Source organism: Ananas comosus, linkage group 19, assembly GCF_001540865.1.
Source record: "Ananas comosus cultivar F153 linkage group 19, ASM154086v1, whole genome shotgun sequence".
Classification (NCBI taxonomy): Eukaryota; Viridiplantae; Streptophyta; class Magnoliopsida; order Poales; family Bromeliaceae; genus Ananas; species Ananas comosus.
In genome coordinates, this window is record NC_033639.1 from 5,601,571 (window position 1) to 5,607,639 (window position 6,069).

Genomic DNA, 6,069 nt, shown 5'->3' on the forward strand with positions numbered 1-6,069 from the left:
TATCGAAAATGACCTATTGGGTCATCTGAAACGGGGTCCGATTGACATCCGAAGCCATCGTCAAGCCAAAGCGTCGAAATAATTCACGGGTTAATTACTAATCATTTAATATATAGTGAATAGTAATAGCCACCATACACCTTAAATACAAACTCGATTTTCACCGAAAATAAACTAGAAATTTTAAAAATAAAATACCTATAAAAACACCACTGAACAGCACAAATTACACTATAAAAATCTCAGTCCTCACATGATGTTTTAAATTACTAAACTCAAATTAATACTAACAACTTTTACTTTCCAGGTTTGGCTACTAGTTCAGTACTCTTAATTTTCGCAATTAGATCCATTAAATTTTTACTATACAGTTCAACAAGCCTTTTTTCTCAAGCTAATAAATTATCAATCCTGACAAATGACTTGCACGTAATATATATGAAACATTAAATCACAGTACAACATGTTTAATTACCCGAATATCAGTTCTTGGGATCCATCAAAAGCCATTCCTTTGGAATGGTCTGATGACCATGTGTGGACAACTGAGCTGGTAAGTTTAAGAGATCCCATACTCTCTACTGCTTAACATTATTAGTTCAATTACTTTTTAAGTATCTGATCTAGTACTTTCATACAGGATTTACCAATCAAAGTGATAGGCTGATATTATTACTGTGAGATTCTTCAATACTCAGTATGATTCTTTTTTGCTTGTCTTCAAAGTACATGAAGTTTGGAATATTGATTTTAAAAAATAAGGACTAAATGATTTCATTAAGTATTTAAATGATGATTTTAAGCTTAATCATGTTGTGAACATACAATATGCAGTAAGACATACAAACGATGTTTTGGATCATTGTAAAGCTAGTAGCACATTAAGCTTAATTCTGTAGCACTTCTCTACTCTTAATTGGATACCGGTTGGTTGCAATAATTGTGATACATCATGGTATTGTTATAGATGCTTCTTTTGAATATAGGATTTATATATGATGTAAATTTTTTGAGGTTGGGGAACCTGTCGGCGAACTCTAATGACAGAAATGACGTGATGCTTATTTCTAATATGGTAGATTAGTGGGGGGACTTCGTTATTAGGTGGGATAAACTATACGGGTCAGTATCTGCATCTAAACTTTTATTTTCTGCCAGGGAATTTTCTCTCTTCATAGCAGCGGGAAAACTTCACTGCAAGATCGACAAAGTCGCCGACATTCTAGAAACTAACTGACCTGACGCCAGAAATGCTTTCTACCGGGCAACTATCAAGCAAGGCGATTTCTTGCTCAACCGCATCCAGAAGCTATCACGAGTGATCAATTTGTAAACAATCTTTTGTCCCTTAAACTTAATATGGTGCTGAAATTTCCTTTCACTTAATATAGTGCTGAAATTTTCTTTCACTTAATATAGTGCTGAAATTTTCTTTCATCTTTTCATACATCTCTTTATGAAGCTCCTTATCCGCAAATTCAGTTGACATTTGTTTGGACAGAAATTTCTGGGTCGATGCGTATCGATTTGAATTCTTATATTCCTATTTGTCATTTTGGCTAAAATTAGCACACAAGATCTGATTTCTTGCGGCAGCTTATCTATATTGTTTTTTCATGTTGGTAGTGCAGTTCATTCGGTAGTACTTTTTACTTGAAATTGAATTTATTGGCAGATGTTTAGTGCTGGCTCGATTAAACTAACTGATATTTCTGCACGTACTGACCTAATCTAAGGCAAGGTGAGTATTTATTCGCAAAATATGTCTTATATTTCTTGAAATTAAGATGTCTTTCGCTCCTTTCAGCTCTAACTTAATTGGTTTCATGTTTTCTATCTATCTTTTAACTGAATTGATATTTGAGGGTAATCTCTTTTGTCCTTTTGAACCATAAAATGTAGGATATTTCAGGACAATCTCTTTTGTTCTTTCGAATCATAAAACTTGTCCCAAAAAAGAGTTCACCAATCTTAGAATGTTATCCTGGTTTCAAAGTTTTGGTGGTCAAAGTTCCTAAGTTCATATATGGCGGGGGACCACAACTTCTGTTGTTTCTGATAAAGTGATACAATATTAAATGATACAATGTGTCATAGTTTTTTGGCTCTTTTGTTGTTCTCTTTTTATTGGTGCCATATGCTTCATGAGTTGTGGTAAATTATTAAGTGCAATAGATTGGGGAGCCACCATCTTAATTACTACTTGTATACGAAATGGAGATGCATGTATTAAATTGCATTTCGAGTCTGATAATCTGTCACCTTTAAAATGTCTTGCTCATTGTTGGATAATGTCTTTTTTTAAGATGAAATGATTATCTAATACTAGAAAATTTATTCGTTTAGGTTTCAGACGCATCCAGCGCTCGTAATATGCATCAATAATCTCGTTGCCCTTCAGGTAAAAATTAAACTTATCTTAATTGGTTTTCATGTTAAAAGATTGTTGACTAATCTTTTATTAATTTCAGTATTGTTGAATTTGTAGGTTCAACATCTTAATTGCCGAGCTCACTAAGACTGGATCTGATATGATATTATTAGTTTTTGTTTTTATTTCTCTTTCTCTAGGGTTAAAAAGCTAGAAATTGTTGGTACTGTGATTTAGTGACTAAATACTCATTTAAAGATATATGGATAGTACTGTGAGACATTTTGGTATATATGACTACAAAACTTCTTTTATATGCTTTCTTTGTTAATGCAAATCAAGGTGAATAAAATTAAAGATATGCTTGATGATAATTATTGTGGAGTGATATTACATTTTAAAAACTGTAATGCATCAAGAAAAAATAGGATATTTTTTTAAAAATGGGACAGTTATAAAGTGTCGCTGAAATTAAAAAAAAAAAAGTATTGCTAGAATATTATTTTGCATCACTTTTATATGCTGCTAAAAGCTTAAATAAGTGTCGGTATATTAATAGCACTCTTTTTAGGTTATACCGACACTCTTAAAAAGTGTCACTATATACCTAGCGACGCCACATATAGCAAAACTTTTTAAAAGTGACGGTAATTTAGCTAGCAGCACTTTTTCTGACCTGTACCGACACTTAAAAGTGTTGCTATATATTATTTTTGTTGTAGTGTCCATCCTATTCTTCAGCTTTGACTCTTTATTTTCATCCATAAGAAGTAGGCTTGTTTGCATTTTAAAGCTTTGTAAGATTATCTGTAAGATATGTCATCAGCACGTATGACTGCTCAATTAGTAACTTTACTTATAAGAAGAATGACCAATTGATCAGCTATTTGATAAAATTTAGATTCTCTTTGCTAAATTTGAAACCTCAGTGAGCCATTTGACGAGTTTCGAGTTTCTACAAAGTTCTAAATATTATGAGAGAGCATATTTTTTTTCACAAATATGCTCTTCGGTCCTTTAAGAAGGATTGATCAGGATATTTTTACGAGCAATACTATATATACACCCAAAAACAAATGTACATTTTACGTCCCATTTATCTAATAGGTAGGACCACTCATTAGTGATTTGACTAGCAAAAATACCCGCCCATTGAATAGGTCAGGTATAACATACACACTCCAATTGGGTGTATAAGTAGCATTTACACATTTTGAGGTGTAAATTACACTTTTAGTCCTCAAACTATGAGGCAGATGATACTAGCCCCCAAATTTAATATCTTACAATTTCTGACTCAAAGTTTCTAAATTATTACAATCAGGTTCACAATCCAATTTGGTTAGCTAAATATCAACTAATTATTAATGTAGAAATAATGCAGAATATTAACTATTTTCGCATTATCGATTACAATGCTTTCACATCATTTCTCACATCATTTCTATATATCAATAATTTGTCAAGATTTAACTAACTAAATTATGTTGTAGGACTTGATTAAGGCAATTCAGAAATTTGGAGCAGAAAATTGCAACAAACTAAAATTTGAGAATCAAAATATCACGCACCTCATAGTTTGAGGACCAAAAGTATAATGTAACTTATTATAAAGGGGCAATTGCTTATATACCTCTGAAAAATTTTCGACTTTCTGATTTATCCCTTTTAGAAGGCTAATATTAAAAATATCCTTTTTTACGTTCAAACCTATTTCAAATATACCCCTATGCTGCATTTAGTTCGGATATATGTAAGAACTGCTTATTAAAGGGATAAGTATAAGTTCAGGTTAAATAGAAACTAGATCAATTTTGTGTTTAGATGAAAATTAGGTTGTTTTTAGGAATAAGGTAAATAGTGTTTGGATAGTTAAAATAGAACAAGGAGAATAAGAGGTATAATTTTAAATTAAATTTTTTATCTAATTAATTAACATCAAAATATTATTTAAAAATTATTTAATAAATTAATAAATTTATTAGCTATGAATATTTTATAAGATAATAAAAATATATTAATTAATTAATTAATTATAAAAAATAATTTAATTTTTTAATTAATTAGTTAATTATTTTAGCTAGATAACTAGTAAGAAAAAGTTAATTAGACTAATAGAAATATTAATGGTTGATCAATATAAATATTAGTTTATGGATAAATACATTAAATTAGTAATAATTAATTATAAATAATAAATTAATTACTTATTTTATTATTTAAGTAATAAATAATAATTTGAATATATTAATTAGATTAATTAATAATTTAATACCATAAATAAAATTAAATTTAGACTTTAATTAATATTGTTTCAACCTGAGAACAAGTTTGCTCCGGATAAAAGGGTGGAACAGCAGCTCCAGTCTTATACCAGCTTATTTCAAGAACCCGAGAACTACTGTTCTCGGATACTAAATACCACGTTTGGGAATAAAGGGGGGAACAAGGACTTAATTATTCCTCCCTTGCTCAAACACCACCCTAGAGTTAAATTCTGTTAATGAACTGTTAGCAATAGTTGTTATCTGTATGAAATTATTATTTTGCCCTTTCAAATATATCCTTCTACCATCACCGACTTTTCTTATTTGCCCTTAAGTTAGGAGTACAAAAGTATTTTGATTTTTAGTCTTTTCAAATATAGCCTTCTACCATCACCAACATTTCTTATTTGCCGTTAAGGTAAGGGCAAAAGATGCATTTTAATCTTTTAACTCTAGTAGATATTTAACTCACATTTAACCTAAGTTAATTTAATGGGTGGTAAATGCATGGGTATTTTAGAATAACAGAGAAACATATGAAGGATATATTGGAAAGAAAAAAATATGGATAAATGAGATATTTCTATAGTTCTCAGGGGTATACAGGCAATTATCCCTATTACAAATATACTTTTAAGAAAGGACAATTACTTATATACTCCTGAAAAATTTTCGACTTTCTTATTTTCCCCTCTTAGAAGGCTAATATTAAAAATGTCCTTTTTATGTTCCAAATTATTTCAAATATACCCCTAGAGCTAATTCTATTAGTGAACTATTAATAATAGTCATTATCTCTGCGAAATTACTATTTTGTCTTTTCCAATACACCCTTCTACTATCACCAACTTTTCTTATTTATCCTTAAGTTAGGAACAAAAGAAGTATTTTGATTTTTAGTATTTTCAAATATACCCTTCTATCATCATCAACTTTTCGTACTTGCCCTTAAGTTAAGGGCAAAAAAGATATTTTAATTTTTTAACTCTAGTAGACATTTAACTCGATCACGTTTAACTTGAGATAACTTAATGATGATAATTGCATGAATTTTTTTGAATAATAAAAAACATATGAGAGGTATATTGGAAACAAAAAAAATGGAGATAAATTTATTAGATCTTTCCGAAGTTTTAAGGGTAGAAAATTATCCCTTTTAAAAATGTTCATTAGTACACATTTATTAAGGTACTGGCTAAATTCTGGCGATATTCCCTAAACTAACGTTGATGACACTTAAGTCCTCAAATTTTATATTTATCCATATTTTTGGTTCACAAACACGCCTATTTTCTGCTTATTGCATTATTCATATCAGAAACCTATGTCCTGCCACCGACTCTTTATATTTCTTATCCTTTCTTAATTAACTTAATTGCATTGATTGTTTGGGAGCCTCTATTAATTTTAGGAATGATTTGGTATGTATCC

At 30.0% G+C, this 6,069-nt stretch overlaps 1 long non-coding RNA gene across 1 annotated transcript; it reads left to right on the forward strand.

The window, feature by feature from the left end:
- Positions 1,417-2,685, forward strand: LOC109724592. The gene is made up of 2 exons (XR_002219971.1): positions 1,417-2,401; positions 2,489-2,685. It is a non-coding gene; the product is annotated as an uncharacterized LOC109724592 (long non-coding RNA).